The sequence below is a fragment of the Schistocerca cancellata genome, chromosome 3 (assembly GCF_023864275.1).
Source record: "Schistocerca cancellata isolate TAMUIC-IGC-003103 chromosome 3, iqSchCanc2.1, whole genome shotgun sequence".
NCBI classification, from domain to species: domain Eukaryota; kingdom Metazoa; phylum Arthropoda; class Insecta; order Orthoptera; family Acrididae; genus Schistocerca; species Schistocerca cancellata.
Window position 1 is genome coordinate 603,261,414 of NC_064628.1, and position 21,489 is coordinate 603,282,902.

Sequence of the window (21,489 nt, forward strand, 5' to 3'; positions counted from 1 at the left end):
ATTATTTCAAGACTCCACCTTCTAACGGATCTATTCACAGTGGAGTCTATATGTTATGGATCTATTCAACTTCACACACAGATAGGTTGGATAACTGTGTGTTACATTGTGGTATTTTTCCTGAAAGCATTGAGTTTTCGCTTTTCTTCCCCACATCGAAGGTCGAAAATACTTAGTTGAGTCCTTGACGGATTCTGCTTAAGAGAGTGATTTTGATAGTGTACTAACAAGACTCTGGGTGTTCTCACAAATTTCTGCTCTACCCCCTCTAAAGTCCTCCCTAGACATGTGGTTGTCAAGTCATCTGCACACAAAAATATTCGTTACGTCCATTTCCTTATATTTCAATTCACTAAGCTTTCCCAACAGACGTATACTTTTTGATATTTTATTTCATTCTGAAAGCAACCATTTTCGGCAATTCATTTAGCCATCTTCAGGCCCCATTTTTTTTCGAATCAACGAACTTATCGTATCGCACCATAAAACTGGATATCGTGAATTTCAATCGTTGTGCAGCTGCTTCATACGAAAGCGTGACAGCAACTGACAGTGAATTTTGAAAGTGCCATGAGACAGGTCAAATTCTATGTTGGGTACACTTTGTAGTGTACAGTTTGAAATGTAAGGCCGTTAGAGACTAATTCTCTCCAACTTACTTTAGTTTGAAAAAGTGAAATTTTTATGTTTTATTGCTAAGCAGGATGGTAATTCTTAGTACGGAGATGTTATAAATTTGCTGTATTTATGATGTTACAGAAAGAATGAGTAATAAGAGATTAAGTCGTAACACTGGACGAGGCCGAAGATGATCGCACTCTGCGCTGCCGTACGAGAAATAAGCTTAGGGACAGTCGACGAGGTGGCTGCTATCTGACGATGAGACGAGCACAAGTAAAAATACATTAACCATTGAAAGGGTGGTTAACAATGATTACTTACTAGCCAACATGGTTCCGAACGGTATTATACACGTTAGGGTAGTCTGGTTTTAACTACGTTACGAACAGGGACCACTGGTACGTTGAGTAAGGTAACAGCTGTGATATGGAATCTCCAGGTAGCCCAATTTGTTTCACATTTGATGCGGGGAAAAATGGGATGTTAATTTTTACAGGAAATTTGAATTTTTTGTCGTCATAATGTGGTTTGAACATTCACTAAGTGTTTGGATTAATGACTTAACTAGTTGTAAAGTCGACTGTTATGGAAGTTATTCAGCACTGGTTGGAAGCTGTTGAGTACCTACTGAGTAGCTGGTCTCATTGACTTATAGAAAAGAAATGGGTATTTCGTCGGCAGGAATAGAAAACAGTTTGTTAAAATTCACGGTGAAACCTTCAGCTGTCATTTATTTTGCACAATTCGATACTAGTTTCGATCAACGACCATTGTCAAGTTTAGCCTAAGACGAATAAATGAATCAATTAGAGTCTACACAGTTACGGGAAAATATGAGGTTAACTAGTATTTCACTTACTGCCATAGCCGCGCGGTATTTGCCGAGCGGTCTTGGGCGCTGCAGTCATGGATTGAGCGGCTGATCCCGGCGGAGGTTCGAGTCCTCCCTCAGGTATGAGTGTGTGTGTTGGTCCTTAGGATAATTTAGGTTAAGTAGTGTGTCAGCTTAGGGACTGATGACCTTAGCAGTTAAGTCCCATAAGCGTTCACACACATTTGAACATTTTGAACTTACTGGCATAAACGGCAGCAAAATTATACCATAATTTGAACAAAAGTTACTTATCCTGTTAATCCCACCATAGTACGTAAAAAATTTCTCACAATAATAATTGTGTACGATCATTTTCGCCAAGAATCAACTTCACATCGATAGCGCGTAACACCCTACAGATGAAACTAGGCCAAAAATTCAAGGACATTTCAAAGACAATACCTTGTCGGGGATAAAATGATAGTATACGCTAGCAATTGTAGTGTCAATTTACTAAGAGGCACATTATAATCTTTGGTTCCAAGTAAACCCTGTACACTAGTGATCTAGATCATGAAGTTCAATATGTACAAAGGTACTACATCAAGAAATGCCACACTGGCGACGTTTGGAATTTTTTCCTGTAAGGATGGAAGTACTGGAGAATGATGATCTCTCTTTGTGGGCATATTTATTGAATGTAAGTTTTTATGTACACAAAAAACCTGCCAGTTTTTTCTGGAAACTGAAAGGTATGTTTTATAATTTCTAGGGTCTTACATGTATTTTTCACATCTTACATGCATTACTCTCTAGTGGTCAGCCTCCCGCCCCCCTTCTAGCATATCCTAAAGAGTGACAATGCAAATACAAAGTTCATCTGTGTCATGTTATTGATTCTTCTGTAATAATGTAAAATGATCTCTAAAGAAGCAAACAGTATCTGATATAGTTTGATAATATTACTTACGTGAAGTCTGTTTCATGGGAAGGTTTTGTAAGTGTAATTATGGAAATGTTTGGAGATCGGGGCTCTCGTATTGGACCGCACTACTGAACGTAAGTTTTAAGTGTATACACTCTTTGAGCAAAACTGGGTTTCAACATTTTTGTAAATACAATGTGGTTTCTAATGTCTGTTGATCAACTTCTTCCTTGGAAGTAGAATATTTCCTGGTAATAAATATTTCAATGTCAAATATGACATTTTTATGAATTCCTGTCAATAATTATTATCTATTTCTTAAGCATAACAGAGATTACTGGTAACGGTAGCTGTTTCAAAAGATGTGTAAAATTAGACATTTTGAAGATTGTGTATGTGACACACATCTGCTCCTCATCTGATGAGCAGCGTAGGTCGAGTTGTTATTTTTTGTTTTGTGTTTCACATACAGTTTTTCTTTTGGTTAAGCTTGCGCCCTTATATCCATTCCGAAACCAGCGTCTGCCATGAGTTCTTATGCCTTGTATAGTTTTATTTTGTAATGTGTTGGTGGCAGATCCTAGAGATGGTCAGTGGTGTTGATAAAAAAATTTCCTATCTTCCTCTATTCCCATCTGTTAAAAGTTGTATGAAATTAAGTCACTATGTCGCTGTTTAAGCTGTAAGTGTGTACGGTTGTTTGTCCCCATCGTTCCATTAGCTGATCTTCGCCCTTACTTCAAACCTCCTATTTAAGGAACAAGTATGTAATATAAATAATATTAAAAAGATAACATTGTTTCTTCCAGCTTTCTCTGTAGTGTGTTCTATACTCACATTCACCATGTAATTTCTACTGTTTGGAAAGATTTCTTCCCCCCCCCCCCTCTCCCCCCTCCATAGTGTACGTAACATTGTTAACTGCGATAGGGTGGAAAGACAGCCCTCCTAATTACAGAACTGACTTTGGAAGTTAAATTAAATTTTTCAGTTGGTTTAATTTACCTTCACTTCAGTGTCTTCAGTATTTATTTTTCTTCTGAGTATATTTTCTGCTCTCACATATCTGATTTCTGCACACATTTTCATTTGAAATTAGAAATGTTGCCGTTATTACAAATTTCGTAGAGAGGAAACAGCTTGCAACACACTTGCGTAATGTGCCGTTGCTAATGTTGTGCTCTAAATTTCACACTCGTTTTGCAACGAGTCCTTCCAGCACTTATTACAATATACAATTTTCAACACACCACCACAAGTACAACATTGCTTTGTTCACCTATATGTTTAGTTTCATACCCTAACGTACACCTTGAATAATGGTCTGTTACAGTCGAAATAGTTTGGAAAGTAGGAAAAAAGTGTCGTAAACTGTGTCGACAACTTTTCGCTGCGGCTTTGAAAGGATTAACACATCAGTTGGATGAATAGCGAATGAGTGTGCAAAGGTGAAATACCAATGGAGAAATGCTCCTATCGGGGCACATAAAAGGCGAATATGCCTCTGTTTAAAATTATCTGATTGAAAAGTGGGGTAGCAGCTGTCTCAGTCTACCTTCTTCAGCACCTTTAAATATTTTTCCAAAAATGATGGCTAGCGAACATAATCGCACTCTTTTTAACATGCTACTCACGTCTCACTCTCACAAGCTTCCCTAAAGGGTATTCACTCACACCTACTAATCCGTCGGTATCAGTCGCAACTGCAGCTAAAAGCTGTACTGGACCATTGTTAAATCTCACACAGTTTATAGAAGATGGCTTTGAAGCTCGGAAGGTGACAGGAGTGGCATCTGTCGATTAGTCAGTGGAGTATGATACGGTCAGTCACCGGCTACTAGTAGTCAAGATCTACAATCTGACCAAAGATTTAGGTCTAACCAGACTCATCGCCTCCCTTGTGCAGAATCGCAGGTTATTCGTCGACTTTCGAGGACAGCGTAGTGGTTGGAGACTACAGAAGAATGGCGTCCCGGAAGGAAGTGGTTTCGCTCCAATTCTGTTTAATATATACATGAACGACCAACCTATAGCCCCAAACACCAGGAGTATCTTGTATACTGACGGCCTCACTCTAGCCACCCAGAGCACAGATTTGGAATCCAGATACTAAAGACAAACCAACTTAAAACCAAACCCTTCAAAAACCCTAGTGTGTGCTTTTCGTTTGAGAAACAAGGAAGCCACTCGCAATTTGAAAATAGTATGGTCGGTGGTTGAACTGGAACAAGACTTGAAAATACCTAGGAGTGACACTTGATAGATCTATCACTTTCAAAAAGTACTGCATGAAATGCAAGTCGAAAGTCTCCACCACGAACAATCACCTGCGGAAATTGGCAGGATCACAGTGGGCAGTCAACCTGAAACATTCCGAACATCTGCAATGGCACTATGCTTATCTGGGGCAGAGTATGCCTGTCCTGTTTGGTATAATTCAACTCATGCCAGACAGGTGGAAGTAGCTCTCAACGAAACCTGCTGAATTATGACAGGTTGCTTGAAACCCACTCCAGTCGAATGGCTCTACCACCTCGCAAGAATAGCACCACTACCTGTTCGAAGAGAGATAGCTGCGAACATTCTGGAAACATCCCCCCGGCTGTGGCTAACCCGTGTCTCCACAATATCCTTTCTTCCAGGAGTGCTAGTTCTGCAAGGTTCGCAGGAGAGCTTCTGTTAAGTTTGGAAAGTAGGAGACGAGGTACTGGCAGAAGTAAAGCTGTGAGGACGGGTTCGTTAGTCGTGCTTGGGTAGCTCAGATGGGAGCACGTATCCAGTGCTCAGTGGTGTCCGACAGATGCGAATTGCTCTTACGAAACATGTGCCATCGCACCTAAACATCGGCGGTTGTAGAGCTGTTGTCATCTATGATGGGCAACCTCGGACATGCTCCGGGTGTGGTGGTGAAGGACACCTTCAATCTGCGTGTATGCAGAGGAGACAAGTGCAACTCCCCAGCGGAGACTTCCAGAATCCGGCTGCATCAACGTCACTGCCACTGAATTACGTGACGGCGCTTCGCGGGGAGATGACGCCGAGGTCGGAGCACACTATCGAACCAACGCCGCCGTTGGTTGAGGCACCTTCGGGCCCCACTGAAGAAGGACTGGCTCCGACCAACCTCCAATCCAACACACTTTCAGGTGGTGCAGAAAGAGGATGACAGCATCACACTAAGCATGGAAGCTGAAGTGGAACGGCCCCAGGGCATGGTGGCGGCGGCGACACAGCAGGAGATACAAGATTCGCCAACACCAGAGGCCGAGGTTAGGGCCCGCAAACAACGCTCGCCAAAGCGCCGCAAGAAGCGCCGACTAAACTTTGCGGAGACGCTCCCTTCTCTTCGTGGGAGAACTGTCTGACTTGGAACCACAAGCTTCGGACGTCGCTGACCATATGAATTCGGACAGTGAAAAGATGTCATGTTGTTCAGACGACGCATCCGCTTAGGGGCCTGACACCCCTTCTGCGGCGGAGTCTAAAGCTGCGAAAGAACCACAGATGTCTCACATCAGTGCCGCACAGGGAAATCTGGAGCACCCCAATAATATCAGCTGGGATGAGCAGGACGACGAAATCACCGATGCAGACCATTCTATTGGTGGGGACTCGCATCCGTCCGCGTCACAATAAACCTAATGCCGCAGGGACACGTCCGTCGGGCGACCCTCTGCGTATTTCCAAAGGGACTATTGACACGGTGAATTTTTGTCATTTTAACATCATGCGGAGATGACAGCTACTCGAACCCAGGCATACAGAATAGGAACAGTGAAGGTAATACCATTATATCGCCTGTGAAACAGCAATTATTTAGGGACATGATATACGCGTCGGATGTGGATAGACTGATGGTGCAAGAAATTTACATTCCTGAGTTCCAGGACGTACATGGATACATCTCCTACACCTCGCCTCACTCGAAGAACGACAGTGGAACGGCGGTATTGGTCCGGGACGGGATTCTGGTTCGCGACCTGGCTTACCTGCCTTCCGCACGCGGACTGGCGATAACTGTTTATGGAATTCGTATTCTCAATGTGTCTGCCCCTTCCGGCACAGACAACAGACGGGCGCGTGCGAGATATTATTCGGAAGAGATTGTGCCCTTATTTACTGGCAAATTCGATCATTTCATTATAGGCGGTGACTTCAATTGTGTTTTAGCCCACAAAGACCAGACTCCACATTACAATACCTGTCGTGAATTGCATGTGCTCTGCCGGGACCTGGAGTTATGCGACACCTGGGACAGGATTCTTAGGACCCGTGAGGGATATACTTATTTTACCAGTCACTCGGCGAGCAGACTTGATCGACTATGTGTTTCGGTTCGCCTACAGGATAAAGTGATCGACACGGAAAGATGGCAAAGTGTGTGGAGAAGCCGCGGGACATGGAAGCTCAATTCGTCACTTTTGGCGGTCCCCGAAAGTCGTCATAGAGTCGAAGTGGTATGGGCCAGATGTCAACGCCGTCTACTAACATATGCCTCCGTGCTTCAGTGGTGGCTCGAGTGTACTAAGCCGGCAATAAGAAGAGCTCTAATACAGCATGGTCGGCATAAGACGAGATGGCAAAGAGACACTTGATTGTTATTACAACATGCTTCGTGAGCTGTCATTCCAGGTGCTGCCTGTAGAACATCATCAGAAGTTCATAGCCTCAAGGCACACATCCTATCGATCACGCGACGACGACTGGGTGGCATCCCAATACGGGCAAGATGTCTCGACACCATCACTGGGGAACGTACCTCGATGTACCATGTGTCGCGGGAACATAAACGTTACCGCCGGGCATTGGTAACAGTGCTCCACAGTTTAGATGGCCGTCAACTGACGACACAACAGGACACTGCAAATAAACTTTTAGAGCATTTCCGCCACCTATACGCCGGTACACCGACGGACCGTCGAGTGGGGGAAGACATACTGCAACATCTGCAAGCGACATTGACAGAGGCGGATAAGGCAGCACTTATGGAGCCACTCACAGAAGACTATATAAAAGTGGCACTCACAAAAGGAGCGGCCCATAAATCACCAGGCCCTGATGGGATTACGTCGGAGTTTTATCGAGAATTCGTGGACATGATGATGCCACAGTTGGTGTCTATGTACAATGAGGCGATGCGTCCGGACATGCACCTGCCGTCGGATTTTGTGACGGGCTTTCTTATTCCCATCCCGAAGATGGCGGGGAGTCGCAGTATTAATCAATATGCTAAACAACGATTGTAAAGTCTTTGCACGACTACTAGCGTCTCGTCTCAAACTGGCGATATCCAGGACAATATCCCCTGATCAGGCTTGCCAAGGGGTGTGAAGCAACATCTCCTCGGCGTTAAGTGAATACCGTGATGTTATCGCCCTTGTGGAAACGTGTAGAATGCGAGCCGCGATGATATCTGCGGTCTTCGATCCTGCGTTCGACAGGATAAACCATGAGTTCTTGGAGCCAGTCATGAGCTGAATGGCGGTTCCAGCTGTTTTCATTTCCATCGTTATGAGGCTAATACGAGGGGCTACATCGAAGGTGATTGTAAACGGTCGGGAAGCTGGCTCGATTCCCATGAACAGCTCAATCCGACAAGGATGCCCACTCTCCATGAAGCTGTTTGCGACAGCACTTGAGCCGCTGATGTGTGCTATGAGGCGTTCACTTACAGGGATGGTGCTTAATGAAAACTCTTCCGTTTGTCGTGCATATGCGGACGACTTTATCCTTCTTGTCAGATCAGGACATGAAGTGCGTTAGGCTGTTGAACATCTAGACTCTTACGGGACGGCGGCAGGCAGTGTCGTTAACGTAACGAAATCCAAAATTATGCACATTGGACGGGGTCTGGAAGACGTACCGGGACCGTTTTATACAGTGGAATCGCTGAGATGTCTGGGAAACACATTTACCCGTTCACTACGGCGGTCAGCGGTGGCGAGTTCTTGGCGGCTTCTGCAGAATGTTCGTCTGACGATACGCAACAACTCGCTGAGAGCCTTTGACATGATCCAACGTGTGCCTTACACCAACGTTCACATAGCGTCACGACTGTCCCATTTGGCGCAGATCCTACCAATACCGAAGGTTATTGCAGACCGCCTCATGGCTGCCTTTGGTTATTATGTTAGTACTGGGATGTTATTTAAGACCAAATATCACACGTTAACCCTCCAGTTCCGGAACGGTGGCCTCAACCACACAAACGTGCGAAACAAAGCTTTGGCGCTTTACATGCGAGCGATGATACGCAATTGGCAACAACGAAAGCATACCACATCAGCTCTGATAGAAGTACTTGTTCCGCATTCGTACGAACCACCGAAAGCGCCTTCTCTTGCACACATTGCATTTCTTGTTGATTATAAAAAATGCTTCAAAAGGCTCTGAGCACTATGGGGCGTAACTTCTCAGCTCAACAGTCCCCTAGAACTTAGAACTACTTAAACCTAACTAACCTAAGGACATCACACACATCCATGCCCGAGGCAGGATTCGAACCTGCGACCGTAGCGATCGCGCGGTTCTAGACTGTAAGCCTAGAACCGCTCGGCCTAGAACCAGCCGGCTGGTGTTTATAGTTATGTTCGTCTGAAAATACCTTCGACGAGAATACCCACGACTCGGTAGATCTATAGGTGCTTGATGGATCACCATAACATAATGGAATTCAAATACCCAACGAGAACTTGGAACCACATTTGGTGTGCAGTGCATACTCCATTACTGTCAACATCAGCGAGAGCGATGTGGTATATGCTTATAAACGGCAAAATTGTGACCAGGAATCGATTACGTACAACTCATATGGTCGATGCTCCTTTTTGCACAAACTGTTTTGGACTGTTAGCAACGGAAGAACATGGTTTAGTGTGTGGCGCAGCGAGGGACGTCTGGATGCTGACGCGCCTTCCGCAGGCGCAGTAACTACACAGAAATCACATCTGATGTACTTTTTCTACCGGACAAGAAATTTTTCCCAAACAAAAGATGTATGCGATCAATTGGATCGCTGGACATGCGACGAAATATTAGTATTCGTACGATATTAAGTCCGTGATGGATTATTGGATGTAGTTACAAGAACAACACGAGTTCATACCGAGTCATACGAAATACAGGATTTACTTTTCCAATTTTTTTGGAAGTGTTTTTCACATCCCGCCTGACAGCTGGGGTGTCCCAGAAATGAGAAAACTCCTGCAGCAGAACGGCTAGAGAGAGTACTGCGCGTTTCAAATAGACTAATGGCCATTAAAATTGCTACACCAAGAAGAAATGCAGATGATAAATGCGTATTCACTGGACAAACATATTATCCTAGAACTGACATGTGATTACATTTTCACGCAATTTGGGTGCATACGTTCTGAGAAATCAGTTCCCAGAACAACCCCTCTGGCCGTAATAACGGCCCTGATACGCTTGGATGGCGTGTACAGGTACAGCTGCCCATGCAGCTTCAACACGATACCACAGTTAGTCAAGAGTAGTGACTGGCGTATTGTGACTAACAAGTTGCTCGGCCACCATTGACCAGACATTTGCAATTGGTGAGAGATCTGGAGAATGTACTGGCCAGGGCAGCAGTCGAACATTTTCTGCATCCAGAAGGGCCCTTACAGGACCTGCAACATGCGGTCGTGCATTATCCTGCTAAAATGTAGGGTTTCGCAGGGATCGAATGAAGGGTAGAGCCACGGGTCGTAACACATCTGAAATGTAACGTCCACTGTTCAAAGTGCCGTCAATGCGAACAAGAGGTGACCGAGACGTGTAAGCAATGGCACCCCATGTCATCACGAAAGGTGATACGCCAATATGGCGATGACGAGTACACGGTTCCAATGTGCGTTCACCGCGATGTCGCCAAACACGGATGCGACCATCATGATGCTGTAAACAGAACCTGGATTCATCCGAAAAAAGGACGTTTTGCCATTCGTGTACCATGGTTCGTCGTTGAGTACAGCATCGCAGGCCCTCCTGTGTGTAATGCAGCGTCAAAGGTAACCGCAGCCATGGTCTCTGAGCTGCATCGTCGAACTGTTCGTGCAGATGGTTGTTGTCTTGCAAACTTCCCCATCTGTTGACTCAGGATCGAGACGTGGCTGCACGATCCGTTACAGCCATGCGGATAAGATGCCTGTCATCTCGACTGCTAGTGATACGAGGCCGTTGGGATCCAGCACGGCGTTCCGTATTACCCTCCTGAACCCACCGATTCCGTATTCTGCTAACAGTCATTGGATCTCGACCAACGCGAGCAGCAGTGTCGCGATACGATAAACCGCAATCGCGATAGGCTACAATCCGGCCTTTATCAAAGTCGGAAACGTGATGGTACGCATTTTTCCTCCTTACACGAGGCATCACAACAACGTTTCACCAGGCAACGCCGGTCAACTGCTGTTTGTGCATGAGGAATAGGTTGGAAGCTTTCCTCATGTCAGCACGTTGTAGGTGTCGCCACCGGCGCCAACCTTGTGTGAATGTTCTGAAAAGCTAATCATTTGCATATCACAGCATCTTCTTCCTGTCGGTTAAATTTCGCGTCTGTAGCACGTCATCTTCGTGGTGTAGTAATTTTAATGACCAGTAGTGTATATTGGCATATGGAACACTGAGAAGACAACTGGCCACTACCTGTTGGTGCCAGTTACGACTGGATTATGTTAACGTGAAAAAAATGGACGATGGTAAACACCGAAACTGTCTCAGATAATGTTCCTGCGAATGGTCGACGCAGGAGAAATATATGCCGTCCACAATGGCAGATATCGTGAAGATTATATGGCTTACTGCCAGATTTATGATGCGACACCGCGTGCTGCAGGGATTGTGATGCAGATGATAACTTCGTTTTCACCCCCGCCTGTGAATAGGATTGTCATTTACTTTATTCATGTAAAAAAAAAAAGGCGGCCCTTAATTTGATTTTATGGTTTCCAAATTGTTTTTGCTCTCTCGATACTTTTCTTATCCCTAGGACAGCACAACTGTACGGATAAAGATTGTTTGTTTACCCTGCCTTCCTGTTCCACATGCACAAAGAAAAACAGTGGTCGCGTTGTTGGACCATAAAGCGGAGGAACCGCGTTCCTTTTATTTAAAAAAAATGGTCAGCGCGACAGAATTGAAAAAAAGGATGGATAGCGCTTTAAAAAAATAACTTACAAGAAAAAAACGAAAAAAGAAAAAAATGGTTAGCGTAGATGACTGCCATGAGGAGGATCCAAGTTCGATTCCTTGCACTGCCAACGACTTTTCTTTGGTGGGAGGACTGGTACGGGATGAGCTCAGCCTCATGAGCCAATTAAGGAGCTATTTGACTGTCCGCTAAACTAGAACCGCATGACGCCGCAAGGCAGAGGACGACAAGGCAGGGAAATAAAATATAAAAAAATTAAAAAAAATTGGTAGAGCAGTTTCCCGCGACAGACAAAGTTCCCGAGTTCGAGTCTCGGCCCGGCACACAGTTTTAATCAGCCAGGAAGTTATATCAGCGCACACTCCGCTGCAGAGTGAAAATCTCATTCTAGATTATCAATACTCAGTCATTTCTGATTTCATCATGAAATGATTTCCACTTTTTGGTGCGCAACTATGGAAATATACGATCTGCATTAATTGCACTGGCAACAATTTTACATTACGGGAGAATGGTGTCTCAATTTTCGCTACGATATTGAATAACAACTTTAGATTCCGGGACAATGCTGTCTCAATTTTCGTGAAAATATTTTGAGTTATTTAGTAAGTTCTGTAAGTGTCTTCTCCGAACATCAGTGATAGTTGTGACTTTTCATGCTTTTCCGACGGACCTCTTACAAATACGCTTCTCTGATTCGCCGCCGGATCGTATTGTGTAGCTCAGTTGGTAGAGTACTTGCCCGCGAAAGGCAAAGGTCCCGAGTTGGAGTCTCGGTCCGGCACACAGTTTTAATCTGTCAGGAAGTTTCAATCACTGTGCTGCCGGACGCTCCTGCGGTTAAAGGCTGAACTAAATCTCAGTAGCGCGTTGATTCGCGTGATGAATCGGAAGCTCTTCTTTTCCCTGTTTTGATTTAATGGCAGCCAGTGGTGGATTCCAGGTGGCGCCTAGTTGAAAGCCTTCGTCCCTGTTGATAAGATTGTCCGCCGTACGTATTTGTATGGCCTCCTTAACTACACAGCCCCAGAAAGATGACGCTGGGGATAAAATTTCCGTCTGTTCGTAAAGCATACGATGTCCCGTGTCCAGGCAGTGCTCCGCTACTGCTGATTTATCAGGTTGCTCAAGGCGTGTATGATGACGGTGTTCTATGCGACCTTCTTCTTGTACGCTTCGGCATGTCTGTCCAATATTAGATTTTCCACATTGGCATGAGATTTACACACGCCGCGTTTCCTAACGTCAAGATCGTGTTTGACCGAGCACAATAAATTCTTCAATTTTTCTGGTGGCTGAAAACCTCACTTGATATCGTTCTTTTTTAATATCATTTCTGTTCTCGAATACATGCCGCCAAAATAGGGCAAGAACGCTGTTGCAGTGGGTGCTTCCGCATCTTCATTTACATCCCTGCTTCGAGTTTTCTTAGAACGGAATGCATGGCATATCTGCCTATACGAAGAGCCATTCTGTTGGAATATCCTTTTCAGGTGTTGTATTCACCAGGTAGACTGTCGGCATCCGAGACTACATGTGCTCTATGCGCCAAACAGCGTAGGACACTGCCGCGTTGCGCAGGATGATTACAACTTGTGGCCAGCAAATATAGCCTCGTTTGAGTTGATTTGCGATAGATACTGTGTCCAGTGTACCATCAGCTTTTCTTCTGACTATGAAGTCCGGGAATGTTAAGATGCCTTTCGTTTCCACTTCTATTGTGAAGTGTATACTGAGATGGAGCGAGTGCAGATGCCGGAGAAACACAGCATCTACCACTACCTAATGCTGTTGAGCAGCTGCATCGATGAAATATTGTGCGAGTTGCACAATACGATCCGGTGGCAAACCCAAGAAGCGTATTTACGTCAGTGATAGTATTCTGAACTTCTAGTAATTGGCTCTTATAATCAACTGGTGCCACCAACTTTAGCCAAATTGATGCTATGATGAAGGACGTGAAAGTTCTCAATCTAAAATACCTCATAACACAAAGCGTACTTCAGCTTATGAATTTAACTCTTAAGAATTTAAAAAGCAATACCATCTTACCGAAGTTGAGCATCAGTCCGAGTACTCCTACATACACTCCTGGAAATGGAAAAAAGAACACATTGACACCGGTGTGTCAGACCCACCATACTTGCTCCGGACACTGCGAGAGGGCTGTACAAGCAATGATCACACGCACGGCACAGCGGACACACCAGGAACCGCGGCGTTGGCCGTCGAATGGCGCTAGCTGCGCAGCATTTGTGCACCGCCGCCGTCAGTGTCAGCCAGTTTGCCGTGGCATACGGAGTTCCATCGCAGTCTTTAACACTGGTAGCATGCCGCGACAGCGTGGACGTGAACCGTATGTGTAGTTGACGGACTTTGAGCGAGGGCGTATAGTGGGCATGCGGGAGGCCGGGTGGACGTACCGCCGAATTGCTCAACACGTGGGGTGTGAGGTCTCCACAGTACATCGATGTTGTCGCCAGTGGTCGGCGGAAGGTGCACGTGCCCGTCGACCTGGGACCAGACGGCAGCGACGCACGGATGCACGCCAAGACCGTAGGATCCTACGCAGTGCCGTAGGGGACCGCACCGCCACTTCCCAGCAAATTAGGGACACTGTTGCTCCTGGGGTATCGGCGAGGACCACTCGCAACCGTCTCCATGAAGCTGGGCTACGGTCCCGCACACCGTTAGGCCGTCTTCCGCTCACGCCCCAACATCGTGCAGCCCGCCTCCAGTGGTGTCGCGACAGGCGTGAATGGAGGGACGAATGGAGACGTGTCGTCTTCAGCGATGAGAGTCGCTTCTGCCTTGGTGCCAATGATGGTCGTATGCGTGTTTGGCGCCGTGCAGGTGAGCGCCACAATCAGGACTGCATACGACCGAGGCACACAGGGCCAACACCCGGCATCATGGTGTGGGGAGCGATCTCCTACACTGTCCGTACACCACTGGTGATCGTCGAGGGGACACTGAATAGTGCACGGTACATCCAAACCGTCATCGAACCCATCGTTCTACCATTCCTAGACCGGCAAGGGAACTTGCTGTTCCAACAGGACAATGCACGTCCGCATGTATCTCGTTACACCCAACGTGCTCTAGGAAGTGTAAGTCAGCTACCCTGGCCAGCAAGATCTCCGGATCTGTCCCCCATTGAGCATGTTTGGGGCTGGATGAAGCGTCGTCTCACGCGGTCTGCACGTCCAGCACGAACGCTGCTCCAAATGAGGCGCCAGGTGGAAATGGCATGGCAAGCCGTTCCACAGGACTACATCCAGCATCTCTACGATCGTCTCCATGGGAGAATAGCAGCCTGCATTGCTGCGAAAGGTGGATATACACTGTACTAGTGCCGACATTGTGCATGCTCTGTTGCCTGTGTCTATGTGCCTGTGGTTCTGTCAGTGTGATCATGTGATGTATCTGACCCCAGGAATGTGTCAATAAAGTTTCCCCTTCCTGGGACAATGAATTCACGGTGTTCTTATTTCAATTTCCAGGTGTGTATATCAGACATGGAATATAAATAACTGTCAGGATACTGTTTCAGAATTTCCCATAATTATGGTCTACAACTGAACAGGTTGTAAAGATGCCGAATCACTCAGAAAAAAGACCGTAGGATCCTACGCAGTGCCGTAGGGGACCGCACCGCCACTTCCCAGCAAATTAGGGACACTGTTGCTCCTGGGGTATCGGCGAGGACCACTCGCAACCGTCTCCATGAAGCTGGGCTACGGTCCCGCACACCGTTAGGCCGTCTTCCGCTCACGCCCCAACATCGTGCAGCCCGCCTCCAGTGGTGTCGCGACAGGCGTGAATGGAGGGACGAATGGAGACGTGTCGTCTTCAGCGATGAGAGTCGCTTCTGCCTTGGTGCCAATGATGGTCGTATGCGTGTTTGGCGCCGTGCAGGTGAGCGCCACAATCAGGACTGCATACGACCGAGGCACACAGGGCCAACACCCGGCATCATGGTGTGGGGAGCGATCTCCTACACTGTCCGTACACCACTGGTGATCGTCGAGGGGACACTGAATAGTGCACGGTACATCCAAACCGTCATCGAACCCATCGTTCTACCATTCCTAGACCGGCAAGGGAACTTGCTGTTCCAACAGGACAATGCACGTCCGCATGTATCTCGTTACACCCAACGTGCTCTAGGAAGTGTAAGTCAGCTACCCTGGCCAGCAAGATCTCCGGATCTGTCCCCCATTGAGCATGTTTGGGGCTGGATGAAGCGTCGTCTCACGCGGTCTGCACGTCCAGCACGAACGCTGGTCCAAATGAGGCGCCAGGTGGAAATGGCATGGCAAGCCGTTCCACAGGACTACATCCAGCATCTCTACGATCGTCTCCATGGGAGAATAGCAGCCTGCATTGCTGCGAAAGGTGGATATACACTGTACTAGTGCCGACATTGTGCATGCTCTGTTGCCTGTGTCTATGTGCCTGTGGTTCTGTCAGTGTGATCATGTGATGTATCTGACCCCAGGAATGTGTCAATAAAGTTTCCCCTTCCTGGGACAATGAATTCACGGTGTTCTTATTTCAATTTCCAGGTGTGTATATCAGACATGGAATATAAATAACTGTCAGGATACTGTTTCAGAATTTCCCATAATTATGGTCTACAACTGAACAGGTTGTAAAGATGCCGAATCACTCAGAAAAAAGAAAATGTTTCACAACGACTCTCTGCAGCGAGTACACCATATCAGACTATGAATGGTGGGCTCCATGTGGTTCCCAAGTCGTGCGGCGACCGTAAACCATAAAATTACCAAATATGCAGCAGCCAGTCGCAAAATTACGTTTTATTTATTCACTTTTGCAAATCGATTTCAACTGATTAACAGCCATCGTCGGTGCTTTCAACCAATATGTGCCCTAAGTAGTAATTCTGTCTTAAGCAGAGGTCAAACATAAAGTCTTTATGTTCGCTTATGACCGAATTACTACTTAGGGCACATATTGGTTGAAAGCACCGATGGATTAGCCGAGCGGTCTAAGGCGCTGCAATCGTGGACTGTGCGGCTGGTCCCGGCGGAGGTTCGAGTCCTCCCTCGGGCATGGGTGTGTGTGTTTGTCCTTAGGATAATTTCGGTTAAGTAATGTGGAAGCTTAGAGACTGATGACCTTAACAGTTAAGTCCCATAGGATTTCAGACACACAAAGCACCGATGATGGCTGTTAATCAGTTGAAATCGATTTGCAAAAGTGAATAAATAAAACATGATTTTTCGACTGTTTGCTGCATATTTGGTAATAATATTAGACCATGTAAGATAAACACACACTGAAAACTTTTCAAGAACATTCCACTAAAGAAAGTCTTTCTGAGCTCCTTTATAATACCCCTCCATATTACTTCCTGTACCATAACCTGTCCGCTGCATTCACTGATGCGAACAGGTTGTTTCACAAGTATTGTTCGAATTAAATGAACTACAGCAACTTAAGTTTTCTGATTACAATCAACGAACTCAAAAACGCAGTTAATTTATCTCACATTTACCAATTTTCTTATTGAAATAAATATAGTGCAGGGTCAATGTTATCTGTTGAACATGAGTTCAGTCAGGAGTTGCATCGACAATAACTGAATAATGCTTCTCATTTTCTGTCTGTTCCAGGATGGCACTCCTGACGTGAAGGTTACAACTAGAAATACACGAATTCCGAGTATCACTTGACAGATAATGTACTTGCACCGCATTTTGCATTGATTTCATTTTTATGGTGGGGAAGCGGTGCAAGCAGAGGTTAGGTTGTGGCTTCGTCAAGATAGTCAAACATTCTTCAGTGACGGTACCAACAAACTGGTCTCTCTTTCGCAGAAATGTATTCGTCGCTAGGGTGACTGTGTAGAGAAATAAATACGTAGACATGGAGAATATAGATGTAAAATGTTTTATCGTTGTTTGATTCTTTTTTTACAAAAAAGTAAAAACTTCAAGAGTTTTCACATTAAAATTTCGGAGACATTACTTTTCAGCACTTCCTCGTACACATCCATAGAAAGGTTTAGGAACTGGACCACGTACAATGAAACTATAAGCGAAGCGTGACACCATACATCCACTTTACAGTAGAAATCATTGATGCGCTCACGTTGAAATACCTCAAGGAACCCGTACAAAGTGGCTGTGAGTTGGGCACCAGTGCATAAGATGAAACGTGGCCCTGTATTGTAACCACGCCTCTGCTGTCGACCATTGGAAATATGATTCGCCAGTACTGCGGATGCACGGGACTCACGCTGCGATTCGTCCACCTGATGATCAGTAATAATATGTCCTAGTAACTATAAAGTACTTTTATTTCATTTCAGCATCTGTTCCGCCTCATCCTTTCCCAGATGTTTGTCACTGTGGAACAGTAGCCAAATATTAGCAAGCAGATATACAAATTTAAAATCCTGTGTTTCTCTAACGAAACATTCATTACATCCTGAACTTCTGACATGCCCTGATAGTTTAGAACAGTCTGTCAACCCCTGCCATTGGTAACAGATAGATATGTATTTCTAATATGATCAGTAATTAAACATAAAACACAAAATTTTAAGTGAATAAGATATATTTTATTTTCATGTGTGGCATAGTGTTTCTACATACGACAACGAGCATGTCACCACCTCAATTACTAGTTACACATATTTCTGGCACCGTCAAATCTTAGATTACAAGATTATATGATGAAACCTATCTGCAGCACATCTTAACTTCCGTCAGTGTCTCAATGTCACCGTCCCTGCAAGACATAAAGAAAGCCATAATCGTGCACAAAATATTTTTACGAGAAAACTAAACGGAGTCCCAAAGGTAAACTACGAAAATGTTGGTACTAAACTAAATTTATGAGTTTCTGCAACAAAAACTACTTCATGCACATTTATTAACAAGTAAGCTTTTGTAAATCCCTGATGACGACAGGACAACAGATGGATACCAATTTGGAGAACACTTGCAAATCCAGTATTAGAGAGCAGAGGTTAACATATCTGAAAAGACTTGCGAACAAATGAGATAGAAGTAATAGGTAATATTCTTTTGGAATTTCTAAGATAATTTGTGTATGTGGTAACGGAACGATTGTTCAGGCTAGTTTCTAGAAGCTATGAGAATGGAGATATACCATGGGACTTCTGCAAAAATTTAATCCACATAATCCACAAGATATCGAAGATTGACCAATGCTATTGCAAATTCATCTTAAGAGCTAATGCATACAAGTTGCTGAGATGAATAATATACACAAGAATGGAAAGGTAAATTAAGGAACTTGCGGCGCGGAATGCCCGCATGGTTTAAGGGGCCATGTCACGGATTGCACGGCCCCGCCCGACGGAGGTTCGAGTCCTGCCTTGGGCATGGGTGTGTATATGTATGAGTGTGTGTGTGTGTGTGTGTGTGTGTGTGTGTGTGTGTGTTTTGTCCTTAGCATTAATTAGTTTAAATAGTGTGTAAGTCTAGGGACAGATGACCTCAGCAGTTTGGCCCCTTAGGAATTCACACACGTTTGAACATTTAAGGAACTACTAAAATTCGTTGATTCTACCTTTACGGAAAATAGAGGTATTACGACACTATTATTTAAACTGGAAGCAAGACTTAAGAAAAATAAAAGGAAGTTCATATCACTTATTGACCTATAAGAAGCTTTTGATAATTTAAACTGTTATATGTTGTTTTAAATTCTCGATAATATATGTAGGCGAGGTAGTCAGGAAGAAGGCCAATATACAGATGTAAGCAATCATAAATAAACAATGAGAATGGAAGACAAAGTTCTCTTCTACCGATCAAATGCATCTAATACATGGATGCACTTTACTGTTCAACGTGTATATAGAAGAATCAGTAAATAGGAATAAAATTCAGGGTTGAGAAACGTTAAGGATAAATTCGCGTACGATATTGTCATCTTGTGTCAAAAGTATGAAACAATTAGAAGAACTGTGCAACGGCCAGACAAAGCTAGAGGGATATAAAAGCAGACTGGAACATGCAAAGGAAGAATTAGTACCCAGAAGAAGTCTAATTATAATAAGAATATACCTTCATTAGAAGAAGAAATTTCTTAGAATGTGCGTCTGGTGTACAGCTTGGTATGGCTGTGAGTCTTGTACCGACAGAAGTCGCATTATGACTTCACTGAATAAGTTCCAGCGAACTACAGAAAGGTGCACTAGGAATTAAGATTAGGGGAAAACAGAGATTGCAATACACAAATGTTCGAAGGTATACTTATATGGATATGGTATCTGTACTTTCGGACATGTCTTAAGAACAGAAACCATATCCACATAAGTATATAGTTCTGGCAGTACCAGCCATGACCTTCTTCTGTGCGGATGCACACATATTACCTGAACTCTTACGGAACTTGGTAATAATGTCTTCCACGAGTAATGAGTGTGTTGGGTAGGGACACTACGAATGTAGTGTGTGGACGTATAAGGGGAGAATGTGGGCCTCGTCGGAGGCGTGCGCGAGATAGTCCCTGCAGTCACACTGTCCTCTGTTTCCTCGGTGGCTCAGATGGATAGAGCGTCTGCCATGTAAGCAGGGGAACTCGGGCTCGAGTCCTGGCCGGGGCACACATTATAACCTGTCCCCGTTGATGTATATCAACGCCCGTCAGCAGCAGAAGGTATTCATATATAATTGTAATCTTAGAAGAGATTGATGTAAATACCATCAGATGAAGAGTTTCAACACAAGCGATCAAATCATGGTGGGAATATCAAGACAATTAACCGATACCCTCCATGATTCCAGCAATATCCTGGATAATAACTGAATGAAACAGTCCTATACCGAGCATTCACCTCTTGATGAAACATTTGCCTGTCGGTGGAAAGAGACTGTGATGACGTTGGCGAACAACAAGAGAAATCTGTCCACTTCCCTAAACAGGTGTGAGACAACCACGAATTATGCAAAATTTGCAGATGGAGAGGCACACCTTCTAGGAAAACCATTAATAGCACAACGATTACTTAAATATAAGTAGATATTACAAAACTGGGGTTGAATGTAAAATTGTCATTAAAAAGGAAGTGGTATTATAAACAAAACATGACACCATTTAAAACAAGAGCCTAATATTGGTATGAAAACGTTTTCAAATAATGTTAGTGTTATAATTAGAGTGAAGATGATTTTGTGCATTTTTTTTTTAGTTATTGATGAGAATCACATGAAAGGGAACTGGAAATAAAACGTACGTCTGTGATTTACTTACCCCGGGTGGATATACCGTCCTCCTGCAAGCTCCTTCTATCCACGTTTCGCCGTCAGGACAACGTGAGGGAAACGTCACAATATTCGAAAAGCCATTCTTGGCTCCCTGTGCGTTCTGGCACCGACTGTCAGCGGAGATACGAAGGGGTAAAAATGTTGCTATTAGAAAGACGCACAGAATGGTAGAGAAGAACATTGTTCCTCATCAAAGAACGCCGGAAAGACCGTAGTGAGAGCTGCTCTACGTACAGGTAGATCTTTTATAGCTACAACCAAACAAGTTGGCCTTCAGAAGAATAAGTTCCTGCGTAGCTCACCTGTAGTTTGTGGATTTCCAAGCGTGGGACTTGGCCAGTTGACCTACAGATGACTTGCTACACTCATAAAATTTCTTTTCTTATTTGTCCTATCTTGAGGCTCATGTAATGTAGTTACTGTTTTTTGCCTGACCACGAAGAAACACTTTGTTGTGACCCTATGTTTTCCTTATTCATAACGACATCCTCTCCGCCTCCAATAAAATATTTATCAGCTGAACTACATTCGCTGAAATGAAAGGGATGTACACGTATACGTAATTCTATAGATAAAATATGAAAATTAGTAAACACGAAAGAGACTGACATGAAAAAACGATTAGCATTAAACAATATTGCCGTTCCGTCAAAAGGTTTGTCTTCTCAAATGAACAAATATACCCGGTTTCGGTAGTTATGAC

At 44.5% G+C, this 21,489-nt stretch overlaps 1 long non-coding RNA gene across 1 annotated transcript in view; it reads left to right on the plus strand.

The window, feature by feature from the left end:
• The window catches only part of LOC126176841 (uncharacterized), a 49,377-nt gene extending 32,061 nt beyond the window's left edge, over nucleotides 1–17,316 (plus strand). Inside the window, exon 4 of the long non-coding RNA XR_007535675.1 lies at nucleotides 17,157–17,316. This is a non-coding gene — a long non-coding RNA (uncharacterized LOC126176841). The remainder of the gene's footprint in view (nucleotides 1–17,156) is intronic.
• The last annotated feature ends 4,173 nt before the right edge of the window (nucleotides 17,317–21,489 follow it).